At 41.2% G+C, this 21,830-nt stretch overlaps 1 protein-coding gene and 1 pseudogene across 2 annotated transcripts in view; both read right to left on the reverse strand.

The window, feature by feature from the left end:
* Positions 1 to 21,830, reverse strand: part of LOC149225031 (C2 domain-containing protein / GRAM domain-containing protein) — a 340,976-nt gene that overhangs the window by 266,783 nt on the left and 52,363 nt on the right. The gene's annotated exons all lie outside the window — the stretch shown is intronic.
* On the reverse strand, positions 18,944 to 20,742 carry LOC149225032 (uncharacterized; annotated as a pseudogene).

Genomic DNA, 21,830 nt, shown 5'->3' on the forward strand with positions numbered 1-21,830 from the left:
AGGAAAATCTCTCCAGGTCTCTGCCAGACCTCCAGGCCTAGGAAATAGTGCATCAGTCCTAGGTCTTTCATCTCGAACTCAGCAGCAAGCTCCCTCTTACATTGATGAATGAGAGGGTCATCACCTGTCAGGAAGAGGTCGTCCACATACAGCACTAGAATGAGAGGCTTTCCTTCCTCAACCTTAAAGTAAAGGTTTGGATCAGCATTGCTTCGAGTGAAGCCCAGCTTCATCAAGTAACTATCCATCCTCTCATACCAAGCTCTGGGTGCTTGCTTTAACCCATAGAGGGCTTTCTTCAACCTGCAGACATAAGTGTCTCGATCTTGAACTTCAAATCCCAGAGGTTGTTCTACATACACCTCTTCCTTTATTGCACCATGCAGAAAAGCAGTCTTGACATCCATCTGATGAAGACTCCATCCTTGCGTAGCAGCAAGGGCTATGATGGATCGAATGGTGGTATATCGAGCCACAGGTGCAAATATATCGTCATAGTCAATTCCTTCCTTTTGAGAGAAGCCACGGGCAACAAATCTTGCCTTAAACTTTTCAGCACTCCCATCAGATCCATGTTTAATCTTGTAGAGCCATTTAGCGGTGACAACAGATTTGTCCTTCGGTCTCGGGACCACATCCCAGACATCATTCTTCATAATAGCCTCATATTCTTCATGCATAGCATCCTTCCAGACTTGATGCTTGATGGCTTCTTCAAAAGATCCAGGTTCAGATTGTATAATAGTACTCATGGCAGCTAGATACCCTTGGTATCTACACGGCTTCTTGCTTTCTCGGAATGTTCCCCTTGGGGCAGCATGACCCTCAGCATCTTCGAGGGTGTCCCTGAGCCATGATGGCCTCTTTCCTAGAGAAGGGGAAGGATCAATAGGGTCCATTGGCTCTTCAACATCAGGCATAGTCTCATCCTGGGGTTCTTCCAGATTTCCAGGTCTTTCTTCATGGTTTTCTTCAGATCTAGGAAGATCTACTACTTTCTTCAGGGAAGCATCTTCGTCAAAAGTGACATCATGGCTTATCTCTACTTCCCTTTGACCAGGTACATAGACTCTATATGCCTTAGAAGTCTCACTGTAGCCCACAAACATTCCTTTCTTCCCAGTAGCGTCCAGCTTACTTCTCTTTTCTTTCGGCACATGAAAATAGACAGGACATCCAAAAATTCTAAAATGTGAGACATCAGGTTTCTTACCAGAGAAAACCTCTTCGGGAGTTTTGGAGTCCAAAGCGGAATGAGGGCATCGGTTTTGAATGTACACAGCAGTATTTGCAGCTTCTCCCCACAGAAACTTTGGAAGACCCTGGTCACATAGCATGGCACAGGCAGCTTCCACAATAGTCCTATTCTTGCGTTCAGCAACACCATTCTGCTCAGGAGTATATGCAGTGGTAGTCTCCCTCTTAATGCCAGCTTCTCTGCAAAAGTCTTTGAACTCATTTGACTCATATTCAGTGCCATTGTCAGTCCTCAAAATCTTGATCTTCTTTCCGGTCATATTTTCCACCAAGGCTTTGAAGGTACGGAACCACATGAAAGCCTCATCCTTCTTCTTCAAGAAGTATATCCAGGTTTTGCGAGAGAAGTCATCAGTAAATGTCATATAGTAAGAACATCCCCCCAGGGATGTTACAGGCAACAGACCGGAAAGATCAGAATGGACCAGTTGCAATATCTCAGATGTCTTTGTGACACTTGAGGGGAAAGGTCCCCTTGTATGTTTTCCTTCAGCACAGCCCTTACATACACCTTTATGATTATTTCCAAAATCAGGCATCCCTGTCACCACCTTCCTTGCTTCGGGAAGAGCCTTGTAATGAAGGTGTCCAAATCTTCGGTGCCATAGTTCGGTTTGACGGATAGTATCACAAGTCATAGCTCCCAACGGACTCCCTCCAACCTGGTAGAGTGTACCAACTCTAAAACCAATTGAGATAGCTTCCTTGAAGCTCTTCTTCCACATGAGTACCTTTCCATCAGAGAAAGTTACATTGAATCCTTTGTCTTCCATGGCAGATACAGACACAAGGTTCTTCTTCAATTTGGGTACATAGAGTACATCTTGTAGATGGAGGACTTGTCCTTGAGACAAGTGGAGGGTCACAGTCCCGGTCCCTTTCACAGGATAAGTGGCATTATCCCCAAGGGTAATTTCTAGATTAGTATCCCTTTCAACCATGTCAGAAAGTGCTTCCTTGAATCCGGTGATGTGTCTTGAGGCACCACTATCGATTAGCCAGACATCCATAGTGTCGGGCGGAGATGCAGCTGAGAGAGCAGATATTAGAATATACTCATTTCTTTTATCAACAACATTAGACTCCTCATACCTGGTATTTCTGGTCCTTTTAGAAGGTGGATGGTTTCCTTCAAAGTGAGCCTTCCTCTTTCCTTTGGATTTGTCATTTCTTTGATTCCCATTCCTTCGGTTGTTGTTGTTGTCGTCACTATCGGGAGAATTCTTCTGGAAGGGGCATTCTCTAGCATAGTGTCCAGTCCTATGGCAGGTGAAACATTTACCCTTCTTCTTTTGAGTCTTAGTCCTTCCTTTGTCCTTGGAACCACCAGAGTTCTTCTTTCGGGAATGAGCAACATAGGCAGCATTTCTTTCATTATCAAATTCCTTCATCCTTGTTTCTTCTTGCATACATCTAGACAGAAGCTCATCAAAGTTAGGGATGGTATTATTGTTGAGAATGGTAGTTGTGAATACTTGCCATTCATATGAAAGTCCTCCAAGTGCGGTAAGAACCATCTCCCGATCAGCTATTGTCTCCCCAATAGCTAGCAGATTGTTCCTGGTTTCGGTCAACTTCATAAAGAAAGTTTGAATAGACTCGTCTCGGCCCTTCTTCATATTCTTCAACTTGTTCTTGAGGAATAGCACTTGGTTCACATTGTTTACTCGGAACATAAGTATCAGTTTGTCATACATCTCCTTGGATGTGCCTAGTTCAGATATGTAGGCAACCAGACTCTTATTTATGGATTCCCTGATCAGCAGTTTTGCTCTGATTTCTCCCTTCTTATACTTGTGTTTAACAGCAGCAGAGGCATTTGATGGAGGTTCTTGAATCTTCCCTGTCACATGATCTAGGAGATCATGATCTTCTAATTTGAGATCTAATAACATCTTCCAGGCATGGAAGTCATCACTTCCAGTCAGCTTGTCATTCTCCCTGAATTCAAGCTTAGAGGAATCCATTTCCTTCGATGATGATTGCTATAGATAGAGTTTGTCTTCACCTCAGCTCCGATACCATGTAAAGTTTTGTAGATGTTCTATGCTACGAGCAATTTCACTTTTCTCACAGCAATCATACAAGTAGATAAGCAAAATGCAGATAGAACATATAAGCAGATCTTACAGAAGACAAATCAGAAACAAGAAAAATGTATGTGTTTGTTTCGGCGGTCAACAGGATGCTTCAACCAGCAAAGTCTCCTTTGGTCAGCCAGCCCAGCTTGTGTCACAACAACCCTCCAACCAGTAGATGAGTCAACCCAAGTCAGTTCTACAAAAGTCAACGCTGTCCTGAAAAGTCAACGCAGGGGCAGCAAGCTAAAAGTCAACGCAGCAGCAAAACGGTCAACCCTTTAACCTCGATTTTTGTGCCAGGTAGTATGGCCTTCAAAAATCGAACCTCCCACAAGTTTTCAGCTTGTTTGGACCAAGCGTTGACCAAAGTCAATGCTGGTCAAACTTCTGCGAAACCCTAGCAGCAGAAACCCTAGCAACAGAAAAATCTTCTTCGTCCTTCCCACGTGTGGCTGAAATTCGTCCTCCAGGTAGCTCGTACTTTTTAGGATGAGAGAGGAAGATGTGAGTTGTTTTTGTGATCCAATTCTCTCCAACTTTTCCTGTATATATATATCCATCAATGAGGGTGTGTGACACATCTGTTGGGCATGTGAGCCTACATTACAAAACTGGCTGACCTTTGCACATATAATTTATTAAGAATAATAAATTCAAAATATAAGTTCTGCTCATCGGATTAAGACTATTTTTATATGGATTTTACACCTCTCAAAAAGAGGAATCCAACAAAAATATTAGCCTCTTAATCTGAGCATCAGAACATGGAGTTTGGACCTAGTTGTCCAAATTTAACAACTTAACCACATCAAATTAACCTCTACTAAGTCTAGCCTCCTAATAAAATCGAATGGGCCCCCATCACCTCCAAAATTGGCCCCAAAATGTAGAAATTAATATTGTTCCAAAATAATTTAGGAAGGGACATGACACTCACTACTTGGAGTGGAGCCAAACCCTTTTTGGGTTTTTGTGGATTCTGGGATAGGTGTCTGAGGCTAACTTTTTAGAGCGTTCCGAGGAGTATTCAGTCATGCGATCATTGTTCCAGCTAGCATCCAATAGCAGATTACTCACTAGGCAGTGCGCATTTCTTGTTCCGAGCCATTCCTTATCTCTGTCAGAGATATCTCTTTTGGGTTTTGCATAGCTTGCTTAGCAAGCCCAGGTTCTAAAATTCCAGCTCATTCTATGTACCCAGCTCCAATTTATTAATAAAATGGCTCAAAGTATTTTGTTGATGTCTATCGTGTATTGATTGTGGTTGTTCTTTTCTTTATCTTGTTGTTCCTAGTACATTGCTTCGGTATTTCGGTATTTGTTGTCAATTTCCATTTAGGGATATTACACAAGAGAGTGTCATCTCATTCCAATCACCCCTCCAAGTCATCAAACGCTGAAATAATACTCCACAATTGCCATATGCATAAATCGGCCCTCCATATCAACTCACAAGGTGACAAGTAAGGAAAACAATCAATGTTGTTACACATGGCATGCATAGGAGGTGCACAATGTTGATGTTTGTAGCTATAAAAGGAACTCTTGCACAAGTTGTGTCAAAAGTGCATAAAGTTGACTAAAGTCCTTTCTATTTATAACTCACTTTATTACAGTAAATTAATAAAGTGAAGAGCCTATTAATTTATGTAAAGTCTAATAAATTGTAATTTTGACACTACTAATTTAGATGAATCTCAACCAGTGATCTTAATAGAGTGAGATATAATCTGAGCCACTAATCTCAAAGTGAGATTAGCATTAGGAAGGTTTGGTCATTAACTCAAAATTATAAAGGATGGGTAAGACAAAAGGGAAACAAGGCAAAATGACTCAATTCAACAGAGTAACAAAGCATTCTACTCAGCGTGCAAGCAATGAGAGAATGTAAATAGGATTTCAGCAAGGAAATCAATCTTAGCCGATTCATGGACGTCGTACAATCCAACAAATAGAGAGCTTGTACAATTTCGGCAAAGAAGGAGAAGACAAGTACAATTTAGCCAAGAAACTAGGCCATATGATTTCCAATGGAACTCTATTCAACTACAGGGTGGTCGTATGTTATACAGTATATAGAAAGCAGAACATGAGCAACAAGAGCATAAGACAGCTTTAGCTCAATCATACAAGGCCATACAATCATGTTGTACATGTTGATTTTTGGGTAGCATCGAATGTGCTCTAGCTCCGAAATTTTGTGGAGGGACTAGAACACATGAGATCCCCAAGACCCAGAAATAATTTGGTGAAATTCAACCCGGATTGGATTTTATTAAAATAATTAATATTTTCAATGGGGTTTCTAAGTCTGAACTTAGGAAAATTAAAATATTAATGGGTATTAATGAAAATATGGGTGAGAAGCTTCTAAGAAACGAGGATCAAGTCTAATTTAATCTTAGTCATTGATTAGAGATTAGATCACAGTCGTTGATTTCTCAACAGGAAAAGTATAAAGGAAGGCTTGGGGTCAGTTGGAGAACACACACAGGGAGAGTAGCACTTGAGCTAAATCGAAATTCTGGGGCGTGGTTTGCTGAGAATTTTGGAGTGAGCTTCTAGTGCAAAGAGGGGCAGTGCAGAGAGGGACTTCCATCCAAGGCCGAGAATACATAACAGAGAGGCAGCAGAGCTCCAGAAAGGGTGACATAGAGGCTGGAGGGCTGACACAATCACTTAGAGGCAGCGTTGAGGTTTCTGTGAGGCAGATCAGGCAGCAGTTCAGCAGATCAATTTTTGAGCCGGGAAGGCTCACTGGGAGGGTAACGCAACTCCTAGAGGAGGTGACGCAATTCCAGTGCAGAGCTTGGAGCAACCATTGTTGCACAGCACTAGGGACAGCATAGTCACCTGTGGGGTTTGTTCATCTAGTTGTTGGATTCGCCAAAATATCTATCTCCAGATAGAGGTACTTCTGTCGGGTTTATTCTATGTTGGGTGAGCCGGATTTGGCACCCTAGTTGTATTCTAGGGACGTTTAGTCCAAAAATAAGTGTGTCCTTTGTTTGCTTGTCTCATTTATTTTCCAATACTTGATCTGTATATTGGTGTAGGCTGCAGTGTTTTTGCATTAATATTTTCTAAATATTTCTAAAAATAACTTGTTAAAATGAAGAATACAAGTAGGTAATGCAAATCAGTTTACTACAGTAGGATTTCTAGTTCGTTAGATTCAGAAATTTTCACATGGTATCAAAGCAATTGTAGATCAAGGAGGATTGAAGCCATTGTCGACAGGACAGAGGAAATCTGTGTGTGAAGACAGTTGTCCTGGGAGAGCGCAGTTTCTAGCCAAGAGAGCAGAGGAGGGGTGACGCAGTCACCAAGGGAGGCTCACGCAGAGTCTGTGTCAGCCTTATTGGGTGACGTTGTTGCTGCAGAGGGCAGCACAGTGGTTATTGGGCCAACGCAAACAATGTTGAGTCTCATTTTTCTGCTCGCCGTGGCTAGAGGTGCAGCGCAGATTTCATCTGGAGTTGTCGGTGGGGTGTTGATTCTGTTGGTGCAGAACAGTGCCTAGTGGGGCAGAAGCAAAGTAGAGGGAATCAGTTCCTCAAAAGATTTCTTGCCAAGAAATCTAGATCCAATGTTGAGCAGCAGCAAAGAGAGATCAGAGAGGTGATTCAACAGTGGTTGGCAAAAGGATTTCCGTGAAGGAAATCGAAATTCAGAGGGAGCTTGTTCCTTAGAGGATTTCTAGTGCCAAAGAAATCCAGATCCGAGTTTTGTTAGGGCAGCAGCGAAAGAGGGAGAAGAGAACCAGTTCGACATTCATTTGAGTAGATATGGTTGTTAACGGATTGAGGGATCAGCGCAGGTTGGATGGAGCATCCAACTTCATCATTTAGAAGACGAAGATCCTGGCAGTTTTAAATAAAAATCTACATCAAGGATTATGCCTTGAGGACGGTTGTTGTTCCAGTTGATCTTGATCCTCTCAAGAAGTACAATGAGGCTCAGCCAAAAGCAAAGTGCATGATCTTGGACGGGGTCAAGGATCATGTGATCCCACATATTGCTGAGAAGGACACAACAATGGAAATGTGGGAGGCCTTGACCACATTGTAAGAGGGAACTTCTGTTCAACGGAAGATGTTGCTTGAGAGTCAGCTGAGACATTTTCAAATGCAGAAGAGAGAAGAAATCAATCCCTTCCTTCTCAGGTTGCAAAGGATCCGTGACCAGCTAACTTCCATAGGGGCTACATCAGATCCTGAATTTATGGTCAGGCCTACCCTAAATGCAGTCACTTAAGACTGGGAAACCTTTGTCCAAAGATCTTGGGCAGGGCTTCTCTTCCCAGTTGGGAGGAGATGTGGGAAGCTCTTCAACGGGAAGAGATCAAACGATTGATCAAGGCAGGAAGCAGCAGCAAAGGGATCAAATCAAGGAGGAAGAGGAGGATGCGGCTCTCACATCAGTGGGACAACAAGGGCAGCAGAAACGAAAGAAGAAGGACATATCCAAAGTTAGATGCTTCAGATGTGGAGAAATGGATCATTTCGCCACGCAATGCCCTCGGAAGAAGGGCAAAGAAGAGAAGTCTGACTCAAACGTTGCTCCAACACAAGCTGACAAAGAGGACGATGATGATTGCGCCATGAGTGCTCATGCACCTCTAGAGAAGAGGTGGGATGATATTGAGTTGTAGTTGGAAGGACTACACAGGGGGCAAGATCCTTGAGGTGCCCAAACTCTTGTATCACATATAGCTACGGGAGCCCTTAATGACAGTAGAGGAATGACTAGAGTCAGTTGGTGCGAGGGATGATGGAGCAACAGAGGCAGAGCTAGAGTGCCAAAGTTTGAAGCAGTGCAATGGAGTGTTGCAACAGTGTGGAAGGCATAGAGCAGATACAAAAGCAACGCAGTAGCATCAGAGGGTCAGCACAGATTAGCAGCAGAGGTAGCTTCAGCGTCAAGGGGCATCTAGACTGACCAACATGTCAGCTTTTGGGTGTCTTTTCAGTTGCTTACTTCTCAGCAACTGAGTTGCAGTGTAGCAGTTAGCAATGGCAGTGTTATGGGCAGCATGATGCAGCATATTGAGAGGGAGTTGCAGTACGGATGCAGCAGTGACAGTGGTAGTGTCATGGGTAGCAGTACAGATTGCAGCAGTGCAGTGGATGAAGGGCAGTAGGCCAAGCATCAGCAGTGCAGAGGACTGATGTCATGGATCAGTGTGATACTTCTACTAGGAAGTATTGCTAGAGCACATTCCTCGCTAAGAGGGAGTGTTGATTTTTGGGTAGCATCGGATGTGCTCTAGCTCCGAAATTTTGTGGAGGAGCTAGAACACATGAGATCTCCAAGACCCAAAAATCGTTTGGTGAAATTCCACCCAGATTGTATTTTAATAAAATAATTAATATTTTTAATGGGGTTCCTAAGTCTAAACTTAAGAAAATTAACATATTAATGGGTATTAATGAACATATGGGTGAGAAGCTTCTAAGAGATGAGAATCAACTCTAACTTAATCTTAGCCGTTGATTAGAGATTAGATCACTGTCGTTGATTTCTCAATAGGAAAAGTATAAAGGCAGGCTTGGGATCAGTTGGAGAACACACACAGGGAAAGCAACACTTGAGCTAAATCGAAATTTTGGGGCGTGGTTTACTAAGAATTTCGAAGTGAGCTCCTAGTGCAGAGAGGGGCAGTTCGGCAGAGGGATTTTTGTCCATCGAGAATACATCGCAGAGAGGCAGCACAGCAGCAGGGAGAGACAGGACAGCTCCAAAAAGGGTGACGTAGAGGCTGGAGGGGTGACACAGTCACTTAGAGGTAGCATTGGGGTTTCTGTGAGGCAGATCGGGCAGCAGTTCAGCAGATCGATTTCTGAGCTGGGAAAGCTCACTAGGAGGGTGACGCAACTCCTAAAGGAGGTGACGCAATTCCAGCGCAGAGCTTGGAGCAGCCATCGCTACATAGCACTAGGGAAAGAGCAGTCACCTGTGGGGTTTGCTAATCCAGTTGTTGGATTCGCCAAAATATCTTTTTCCGGATAGAGGTACTTCTGTCGGGTTTATGCTCTGTTGGGTGAGCCGGATTTGGCACCCTAGTTGTATTCAGAAATCTGTTTAATAATGAAACCATCATATTTGTTGCACCGGTTTTTCCGAGGACATTTAGTCCAAAAATAAGTGTGTCCTTTGTCTAGTTGTCTCATTTATTTTTCAGTACTTGATCTGTATATTGGTGTAGGTTGCAGTGTATTTGCATTAATATTTTCTAAATATTTCTGAAAATAACTTGTTAAAATGAAGATTACTGCAGTAGGATATCTAGCTTGTTAGATTCAGAAATTTTCACAGTACATCCATCACTTTTGTTGGGTTTGACTTTCTCAGTGGAGAAGTTTTCCCTATGTGGAAAGACCTTGTAAGTTTGGAATAATTTTTAATCAAAAATTGAATTTAAGGGCAGGAAAAATTATTTCTATATTGGGAAATTTATTTTGCTTCCGATAATTTATTTTCCAACCATCGTCTGAAAAACTCTATGATCTAAACATTTTTGTTTGAAAATTAAAATCAGCAACTCATTACGCTTCAAATCATAAAGAAATTCTTCACCTACAGTTTAGACAAAAAAAATTGATATGGTGTCAGAGCGTGATCTCTAATTGGAGGGATTTCCAAGTATTAACAGTGGCAAATCTATTAGATCTAAACTCCAGTAGTTGGTTTTACTAGTGCTTAAAGGAGTAAGCACTTTTATCAAGCAATTTGTTTAGATCGAGGAAGATGGCAACAAGAGGTCTTAGATTTGAGGACAAATTGGACGGAGCGTCAAATTTCCTACCATGGAAAGCTAGGGTCACATTGTTGTTGGAAAACAATCTCTCGAATATTATGAACATACAATTCCATTGTTGACAGGCCCGCAACAGAGGGCAACCAAAAAAAAGGAGGTTTAAGCTAAGTGGGTGATCTTGGATGTAGTGAAAGATCACTTGATTCCTCACATTTCCGAGAAAAGTACAACAAAGAAGATGTTACATCCATCAATACGCCTCTACTAGAGCGAGAACATTACTAGGAAGATGATCCAAAGAAACAAACTCAAATCAAGAGAGATGACCAAATCTGACGCAATTACTAGTTACCTCATGAAGATCACTCAAATATGTAACTAGCTTGCAGCAACCGAGTAGAAGGTGGAGGATGTTGAGCTAGTTACATAGCATGAGTGGTTTCTAAAGATTCTAGGAACCATTCATGCAGGGAGATTGTGCTCACAAGAAGCTTCCAAACATTGAGAGACTCTGGGACAACTCTATCCAAGAGGAGACTCGAAGGGAAATAAAACCAACAAGATGGGAGGTGACAAGAATCTGACCCTAATCGGTCAAACGAGTAAGGGCAAAGAAAAGCGCTCCAATAAAGGTAAGCGTTGTTAATTTTTATGTCTAGATTGTTCTCTGATGTAGCTAATTGCAATTTTAAACATTTTCATATAACATTACCCCATAATATCATTTAATCAATTGCAATTATGTAGAGAGAACAATAACATTAGCAATGCAGCGAAACAATAAAGAAACACTAGAAGAAAAGCATGCACAACAGACACACCAAGGTTTAGGTCAAAGACCAGGGAAAAACCCCACACGGGGGAAAACCCAACCAGATTCTTCTCCTATTAGATATTCATCAAATGTTCAGCTGAGATAGAATGTACAATAAGTATGAGACACATCATCCAATACATTAGGCCAAACCTGGCAGGAGATAAGTTTACATAGGTCTCCATATCACTATCACAAGAGTATTGTAGGCATATTGTTATCATTGTCATCTAGGTTACAATTGTCACTATCATATCAAGGTCAGTGTCATGTCAAGGTCATTGTCACTATCGTCAATTAAGGTCACTGATATACAACAAGGTTACAGTCATACTGATCATTGTCTTGCTGTCATATAGATCACTGTCTTACTGTCAACGAGGTCATTGTTTCACTGTCTCACAAGACTTGTTTCATATGTTCAGCTAAGATACAATGTACAATAAGTATGAGACACATCATCCAATACAATAGGCCTCCTAGGCCAAACTTGACCACAGACAAGTTTACACAGGTCTCCATATCATTGTCACAAGAGTACTGTAGGCATATTGTTATCACCGTCATCTAGGTTACAGTTGTCACTGTCATATCCAGGTCAGTGTCATGTCAAGGTCACTGCCATATCAAAGATCACTATCACTATCATCCATTAAGGTCACTAATATACAACAAGGTTACTGTAATATTGATCATTGCCTCACTATCATATAGATCATTGTCTTACTGTCAATGAGGTCACTGTTTCACTATCAACAAGGTCATTGTCTCACAAGACTTGTCATAAATCATAAACATACTACCTTATAGCATAAGGACACTTTCCATATATCTCATTGGAACAATATGTATTGCAATCACTGTAAAAATTGTTATATAATGTAATCATTATATATTGTAATCACAGTTATATTGTTAAAATTGGACAACTAGGTCCAAACTCCATGTTCTGATGCTCAGATTAAGAGGCTAATATTTTTGTTGGATTCCTCTTTCTGAGAGGTGTAAAATCCATATAAAAATAGTCTTAATCCGATGAGCAGAACTTATATTTTGAATTTATTATTCTTAATAAATTATATGTGCAAGGTCAGCCAGTTTTGTAATGTAGGCTCACATGCCCAACAGATGTGTCACACACCCTCATTGATGGATATATATACAGGAAAAGTTGGAGAGAATTTGAACACAACTCCTCTCCACGTCTTGGGTTGACTCATCTACTGGTTGGAGGGTTGTTGTGACACATGCTGGGCTGGCTGACCAAAGGAGACTTTGCTGGTTGAAGCATCCTGTTGACCGCCGAAACGAACACATTCATTTTTCTTGTTTCTGATTTGTCTTCTGTAAGATCTGCTTATATGTTCTATCTGCATTTTGCTTATCTACTTGTATGATTGCTATGAGAAAAGTGAAATTGCTCTTAGCATAGAACATCTACAAAACTTAACATGGTATCGGAGCTGAGGTGAAGACAAACTCACTTCAAGTGATCTCCTCTCCACGTCTTGGGTTTTTGGAGAAGGAGATACACTATGGATTACGCTGGCCTATGGTGCCCTAACTGCTTTGATGCCCTAATTGCTGTAATGCCCTAGCCAGCCGCAGGCTTATGAGGATGAAAACAAACCTTATACGCTGTCCATGGAAACTTTTATACACAGTTTATGAAGACGTAGTAAGACCCTATGTGAAATGACGGAAACATTCATACGATATCATGTATACGCAGAATAACGCAGCCATGGTCAACGCTGGTATGTATACGCAGTATAACGGTCGTGGAAACTCAACGATGTCATGTATACGCAGAAGAACGCATGTCAAAAGCAACGCAGCTACGAAGAGCCGCAGTCATATGTGGAACGTAGTCTATACACGCACAACTGGAGCACTTAGCCGCTGTCCACATGGTAGCCATAGTGATATAAGAAGCCGTTGTCATAAAGGGTAACCACAGCTGTTGTGATATGGAGAGAGCCACAATCAAGCCGCAGAAAGCCGCAATGATGGAAAGGCGCAGAAAGCCGCAATGATGGAAAGGCAAGGCCGCAGTTAAGTGCAAGGGTGCCACGTAACTAAGGTGAGCCGCAGTTTTGATAAAGACTTATTAACGCGCTGTTAATAAAGGGTTTATACAGTTATGAAACGACATCCACACAGTTCATACGCTGTCCAGATACCCTAGACGCAGTAATGCCCTAGCCGCAGTAAGCACCAGGCTTATGAAGAAATATAAACACAGTCAATGGGTCAATAAGACACAGTGAGTCAACAAGACCTGTTCACGCATTCCTCTCTGCCATTCTATACATATATACGCTATATATATACGGTATACAGGTATGACTATTCTACGTGAAGCCCGGAACATGTGTGGCCTTTCTACGTGATACATATATACGCTGTATATGGAAATTATAACCGCGATAGCTGCAGTCAAGGAAAGGGGTAGCCGCAGTTGAGGAATAACGAAGCCGCAGTAAATGAAGTAGCTGTAGTCAAGTGAAAATGACGAAGCCGTTGGAAATGAATACGTTGCAGTCATGAATATACGCTGGGCAGTCATCATATACAGTAAATAGATATGATGTACGCAAGCTATGATACAACGCTGCAATATATTTATATATGCAGGCAAACAATGCAGAGATATGTATATACACGATGGCAACATATATATATATACATGTAGTCAATTTATATACATGCAGAACTACAGTCAAGATTTGGTGAGTACAGGTTCAATATGTCTCGGTTTAAGACCACTTCGGACCTACCTTATAAACAACCTAATCACATGGATATAAATGTATATGGGTAAGCATGCTCTAACACTGTCTCAACTAAATGATTATCTCAGTGTTACATATCTATATATATATATGACTGTCTTGGCATAATAGTCATAATGATGAACAACAACAATGATAGAACTATGATGGTCAAGAGATCCTTCGTATGCCTGTAAAAGGACTCAACATAATGGAAATAATAAGGATGAACAATCTCAGATCATAATGATAGAAGCAGCATCATGGGCATGTCAGTAAAGGGCAGCACGATGATGAATGAGACAGCTTGATGTATGGGCAGCACAGTGATCATGAGCAGCATGAAGATGCATGATGCAGCATGATGGTGCTACATGGTAAGGTGTAACAGATGAACGAAATGGATAGGTGAAGTCGTCACCTTAGAGAAGAAGAATGTCTTCAACTGATCTCATCATTATAAGAAATGATCTATGCACAGATCCAGACAAGTCAAAGTGTTGACTTCTGTTGTAATTACTGATGACTTCTCTCGCAAAACCTGGATATACTTCTTGAAGAAGAAGGATGAGGTTTTCATGTGGTTCCGTACCTTCAAAGCCTTGGTGGAAAATATGACCGGAAAGAAGATCAAGATTTTGAGGACTGACAATGGCACTGAATATGAGTCAAATGAGTTCAAAGACTTTTGTAGAGACGCTGGCATTAAGAGGGAGACTACCACTGCATATACTCCTGAGCAGAATGGTGTTGCTGAACGCAAGAATAGGACTATTGTGGAAGCTGCCCGTGCCATGCTATGTGACCAGGGTCTTCCAAAGTTTCTGGGGGGAGAAGCTGCAAATACTGCTGTGTACATTCAAAACCGATGCCCTCATTCCGCTTTGGACTCCAAAACTCCCGAAGAGGTTTTCTCTGGTAAGAAACCTGATGTCTCACATTTTAGAATTTTTGGATGACCTATCTATTTTCATGTGCCGAAAGAAAAGAGAAGTAAGCTGGATGCTACTGGGAAGAAAGGAATGTTTGTGGGCTACAGTGAGACTTCTAAGGCATATAGAGTCTATGTACCTGGTCAAAGGGAAGTAGAGATAAGCCATGATGTCACTTTTGACGAAGATGCTTCCCTGAAGAAAGTAGTAGATCTTCCTAGATCTGAAGAAAACCATGTAGAAAGACCTGGAAATCTGGAAGAACCCCAGGATGAGACTATGCCTGATGTTGAAGGGCCAATGGACCCTATTGATCCTTCCCCTTCTCTAGGAAAGAGGCCATCATGGCTCAGGAACACCCCCGAAGATGCTGAGGGTCATGCTGCCCCAAGGGGAACATTCCGAGAAAGTAAGAAGCCGTGTAGATACCAAGGGTATCTAGCTGCCATGAGTACTATTATACAATCTGAACCTGGATCTTTTGAGGAAGCCATCAAGCATCAAGTCTGGAAGGATGCTATGCATGAAGAATATGAGGATATTATGAAGAATGATGTCTGGGATGTGGTCCCGAGACCGAAGGACAAATCTGTTGTCACCGCTAAATGGCTCTACAAGATTAAACATGGATCTGATGGGAGTGCTGAAAAGTTTAAGGCAAGATTTGTTGCCCGTGGCTTCTCTCAAAAAGGAAGGAATTGACTATGACGATATATTTGCACCTGTGGGTCGATATACCACCATCCGATCCATCATAGCCCTTGCTGCTACGCAAGGATGGAGTCTTCATCAGATGGATGTCAAGACCGTTTTTCTGCATGGTGCAATAAAGGAAGAGGTGTATGTAGAACAACCTCTGGGATTTGAAGTTCAAGATCGAGACACTTATGTCTGCAGATTGAAGAAAGCCCTCTATGGGTTAAAGCAAGCACCCAGAGCTTGGTATGAGAGGATGGATAGTTACTTGATGAAGCTGGGCTTCACTCGAAGCAATGCTGATCCAAACCTTTACTTTAAGGTTGAGGAAGGAAAGCCTTTCATTCTAGTGCTGTATGTGGACGACCTCTTCCTGACAGGTGATGACCCTCTCATTCATCAATGCAAGAGGGAGCTTGCTGCTGAGTTCGAGATGAAAGACCTAGGACTGATGCACTATTTCCTAGGCCTGGAGGTCTGGCAGAGACCTGGAGAGATTTTCCTTTCTCAAGGAAAGTATATTGTGAAGCTTCTGGAAAGATTTGGGATGGTGGACTGTAAGTCCGTGTCGACACCAATGGAACGCAACTTTAAGAAGTTGAGTGGCAGCGCTGCAGGGCCTATCTTGGCCAATCCTACTGAGTATCGTCAACTCATAGGAGCTTTGATGTTCTTAGTGAACACCCGTCCGGACATATGTTTTGCAGTGAATACTTTGAGTCAACAGATGGTTGAGCCTCATCATTTTCACTGGGTTGGTGCCAAGAATCTTTTGAGATATCTTCGGGGCACGATAAACCATGGGCTGAGATACACTGCCGGGAGTGTGATACTCCGGGGATATACTGATGCCGATTGGGCTGGCAGTGTGGTGGATCGTAAGAGCACATCTGGATGCTGTTTCAATCTTGGTTCTGCTTCGATCTCATGGATGAGCAGGAAGCAGAAGTCGGTGGCTTTGAGCACCGCGGAGGCCGAATACATTGCTGCTAGTATGGCCTGTTGTGAAGCAGTTTGGTTAAGGAAGCTCTTTAGTGAGCTGTTCCAACATGTGCTAGATACCACTGTAATACTCTGTGATAATCAGAGTGGGATTCGTATGACTGAGAATCCTGTGTTCCACGACCGATCCAAGCATATTGATATCAGGTACCACTTTATCCGGGATATGGTACAGCGAGGCGCCGTAAGGCTCGATCATATAGGAACTGATGAGCAGGTCGCGGATACTCTCACTAAGCCCCTGGGGAAGGTCAAGTTCCTAACCTTCCGTGAGAGTCTTGGTGTCGTGGAAAGACCCTATGATGTGGGTCCTGTTGGACGATGAGCTCTGGGAGCTCTGGGGGCTTTGGGGATAGCTTCTCGGAGCTATAAGCACTCATAATGCTTCTGCCCCACCCTTGTGATTATTGAGCTGGTTCGCCACTCATTTAATCTGTGCCCCGTATGCATCCTACCCATTGAGTTCAGGGCTCATGGGAAGTACCTCTCATTTGGCCAATGAGGTGTGGAAAAGCTAGAGACTATTAGCAAAGACTGATGGACGCATCAGAGATTGCCATACTCTCTATCTAGGATGGCATGGTCCAACCACTTGATCTGGGATCAAGATTTGTGAGGTCTGGGACCTCTGGACTGATTATGTCAGTCGGGGAATGATGTCTTTGTGACTGACCCACTTCTGTTCTGAAATAAAGAAGCCAGCAAAGCAAGTTTCGGCGGGATGACTCACGATGTTAATTGCACTAATAGATGGAGTTCTCCCTAGTTGAGAGGGAGTGTTAAAATTGGACAACTAGGTCCAAACTCCATGTTCTGATGCTCAGATTAAGAGGCTAATATTTTTGTTGGATTCCTCTTTCTGAGAGGTGTAAAATCCATATAAAAATAGTCTTAATCCGATGAGCAGAACTTATATTTTGAATTTATTATTCTTAATAAATTATATGTGCAAGGTCAGCCAGTTTTGTAATGTAGGCTCACATGCCCAACAGATGTGTCACACACCCTCATTGATGTATATATATACAGGAAAAGTTGGAGAGAATTTGAACACAACTCCTCTCCACGTCTTGGGTTGACTCATCTACTGGTTGGAGGGTTGTTGTGACACATGCTGGGCTGGCTGACCAAAGGAGACTTTGCTGGTTGAAGCATCCTGTTGACCGCCGAAACGAACACATTCATTTTTCTTGTTTCTGATTTGTCTTCTGTAAGATCTGCTTATATGTTCTATCTGCATTTTGCTTATCTACTTGTATGATTGCTGTGAGAAAAGTGAAATTGCTCTTAGCATAGAACATCTACAAAACTTAACATATATAGATTATTATCTTATGTCCAGATCATTGTTCATACATCAGGCCACAGATGTGTGAGCCATTGAATAATTCCAAGCCTCATAGTGATACCAATTGTATAATGTCGAGCCTCAGATGTGATGCCACTGTGATGTAATACAAACCATAGGGTATAGCGATGATGCTCAAATTTTACGATATTATGATGCTCAGAGTATATGATGCCATTGTGATAAAAACCAGAGATGCAACAGAGCATATGATACGAACATCAAATGCCACAGAGTATATAATACAATGCCACCGTGATATGAACCAGAGATGCCATAGAGTATATGATGATACAATGCCACTATGATACAAACTAGAGATGCCATTGTAGAGTATAGTGATGCACAGAGTATAAACAAGTCACCACAGAGATATGTTGATGCCAATGTAAAGTATAGTGATGCACAGAGTATAGGCGAGTCACCACAGCAATATGTCAATGCCACTATAGAGTATAGTGATGCACGGAATATAGACGAGTCACCACAGAGATATGTCGATGCCACTGTTGCGTAAAGTGAGCCATTGTAATGAAGAATGAACCATTGTAATTAAGAGAGAGCCACTGAGCCATAGTAAGATAGAGAACCACAGAAAATAATGCGAAACACAGATATAGAAAATGATATGTGTCACAATGGTTGTGACACATATAGATGTGATGCCACAGATAAATGCGATACGAAATATAGATAAAATGTCGTGGATAAATGTGATGCCAATGCTAAGTTGTGAGCCATAAAAAACATTGTTGCAAACCACTATAAAAGATATGCAGGCCTCAAAGAAAAAATGCGAAGCACAGACATTATGCATCACACTCTCCAAAGAAGAAGGACAAAGAGAAGCAGCAGTAGAAGCAGGTGGCAGCGTCAGTGGAAACTCAAATGAGCAAGTTTGTTGTAAAATTTGAGGACTTCTCATTAGTTTCTAGCCTTTCTTTCAATGTTATCAAAACCAAACCGGTGATCGAACCAAAAAACCTTGTGGACCAAAAACAGGTCGGAATAGGACCGGCACCAGAAAAAAACCAAGAAGAAAAAAAAATTACCAAAAAAGCAGAATATTCATATTTTAAAGAAAAAACAGATATATTCATATGCATCCATATGAATCCAAACCATTTATACACAAATATGCAAAATTTCTCGTTTATATAGCAAGTAATAGTGCATATAACCAAAATAGCACTTAGTGCAAAACATCGCTAAACCAAAAAAGTTACAAACATCAAGAAGCAGGCTCTAAAAGGCCTTTATAGTCCAAAATAACATGATACTATGATAATGCAGTCAACAATACTCCAGCTACAGCCTACAAGTGCTAATTGTCAATGTCATCAATGATCAATCATCATCAAAATCATCATCCTAATCATCCTCCTCATCCTCATTTGAAGAATGAGTAGCATCCAAGTCTACAATGGGATTATGGCTTGATTCCCCTAGCCCTGAAGTTGCTACTGGTGCTTCTGATATATCTGCCTCTGCAACCTGTGGAGGTGGGTCCAAGTCCAACCAAGAAAGGTCTTCATTGTCAAATGTTGGTGTTTGACTCTCCACAACCCATTCTGATGTTGGATCAAAGTCAGCCAAGACAATGTTGCTTGATTCAGGGGTTTTATTCAGCAATTGGTTGTGCCTCAACCTAAGGTTGTACTAAACAAAAACCATGTCATTCAACCGCTTTTGCTCCAAACAGTTCCTCTTCTTAGTGTGTATATGCTCAAACACACTCCAATTCCGCTCACACCCTGAAGCACTACATGTCTGGCTCAATATTCGAATTGCAAATTTTTGCAATTGAGGGCATTCACCACCAAATTGTTGCCACCAATAGGCTGCAAAAAGGGTGGAAGGAAAAAAAGTATTAGCAAATGAATTTGAAAGTTGAAACTTGGACTCAACAATTGCAAATTGAAATGAGTAATATAAGAATTTGCAAATTTTGACAGTTCTTACCTGGGGGACTCTTTGCTCTATTTCTTATAGCCATAGAAATTCCAAAGGTACCGATACTCTCATTGAAATTCAAGAGCTTGTTATGAATCTGATCTTGAATCTTGGAATCTAGGACCATGCACTCAATGCATTTATACAATCCCCCTAATACCTCCCCATCAGCTTCAAAATTTGTAGTGTAATGGTACCTTCAAAGTTCAGAAAACAACAACATATTCATCAAGTCAACAAAAGTTAAAACTTATAACTTATAAGCAACGAGCATTGAAATCCAAAATTACATTCCTTGGATTTAAGTAGTTGCCAGCTACATGTAAAGGTCTATGGAGTTGTTTGTTCCATCTTTCATCAATGATTCTCCATAGAGGAATGTACTTTTGTCTTTTATCCCCATATGCTGCATTTATTTGTTCCTTCGCCCGATCCATGGCCTCATAAACAAAACGCATGGCAGGTTTATCACTATCCACCATCCGCAGAACTCTGATAAGAGACTCACTAAATAGCACAATCTCCTATGCATTTGACCAAAATATTTTGGCAAATACTTGGTCAACCATATGTTTCCCTTCAGCCTTTTTGCTCCACTCAGATGAATTCCATTTATCACATGAAAAAATCCTCCTCAAGTTCGATTTTTGTTCAACAAGGGATTATAACGAAAGAAAGTTGGTTGCAAATCGTGTGATGGTTGACCAAACAAACCCTTTACCCCCTCTGTGCTTTCTCATAAGGTTCAAAACACATGAGTGTTTGTAGATGTACCTCGTTATGAATTTTGCATCATCCACACACTTCTTCACCCACTCAATTTTGCCAATATCCTCAAGCATGAGGTCCAAACAATGGGCTGCAAATGGAGACCACCAAATGGTGGGGTGTTTTTCCTCCAACATCTTTCCCACTGCAGCATAATTAGAGGCATTATTTGTGCTCACTTGTACAATATTTTCAACCCCTACTTCTATAACTACTTCATCCAAAAGACGAAATAGCAATTGTGCATCCTTCACCTGATTAGATGCATCAATGGATTTGAGAAACAATACCTTTTGGACAAAAAATTAAGAAATTTAGTATGGTGCGAGATCTACTAGAAGTACATTCATTAGACATAATTGTACATCATGTTTTGGTCCATGATTAATTGAATTCTGTAAGGTACTCCTATATTCTTTGGACCTCATTTTGTAAAAGTGACCCCCTGATATCACGAAAGCTAGGGCTTTTGAAGCCTACTCCACATGAAGTTATAGCATGAATCATGGGTTGATAATACACAGAATTAGTAGCATTAAAGGGTATGTCTGCATCATAGTACCATCTAGGAATGCATTCATACACAACCTCCATCTCTATCTTCTTCCATTTAGCATCAAGGGTTGGTTGAAAGCAACGGGTGGTGCAGGGTACAAAGGAGTCAATCACTTTACAGGTTTTTGTCCTCTTCAATTTAAAAGCACTTGAACTACCCTCTCCAACTCTAGCAGGGAAACTAGAGGAATCTTCAAAACTGGGCATATATTCTTCAAAATCAAGGTCACTAAGCATAAGCATCATCCTTTTGACTTTTGCCTATATCTTTTTTAATTCTTTTGTTTTTCCCCTTTTCTTCGTTGTAGGCTTCAATTAGACTTTGCATCTCTACTTTAAGATTATCATAAACATCTTCATAAGGTTTGACATTCCCTCTCCAATGTGCTAAGTGTTATTTAATTCTGCGGATCCCCTCACCCTTAACTTTCTTCCCACAATAGTTGTAGAGTTTTATCCCTTGTTCATTTAAATGGCAGTGAACCCAAGCCGGATCATTCTTGTTTTGGGGGGCCATGACAACTTCTATAAGAAGAAATGAAAAATTTGCATAAAAAACCCTAGGGTTTTTAGAATTCTATGGCAATTTTTTTAGAGAAAAATAAAAGAAAAATAGAGGCAATGAAATACTTAGAGAAGATCTTTAAATTTTGAGAAGAGAAGAAGCTCCAACCAATCAGAAAATAAACTCTTCAATCAACTCCAAAATCTCCCTCACAAATTTGCCAACGAAATCCCTCAAAATAACCCCGCAAATTTCAACAATTGTTGAGAAAAAATAGAAGAAAAGCACTAGGGTTTTTTTATTTTAGGAAAAAAAGAACAGATTTTTGGCGAAAAATATAACAATAATGGTTGAAAAAAATACTTTGATTTGCCTTCTTAATTTT

The sequence above is a fragment of the Pinus tabuliformis genome, chromosome Q (assembly GCF_031772625.1).
Source record: "Pinus tabuliformis cultivar Carrire ecotype Pingquan chromosome Q, CPIR1, whole genome shotgun sequence".
Lineage (NCBI taxonomy): Eukaryota > Viridiplantae > Streptophyta > Pinopsida > Pinales > Pinaceae > Pinus > Pinus tabuliformis.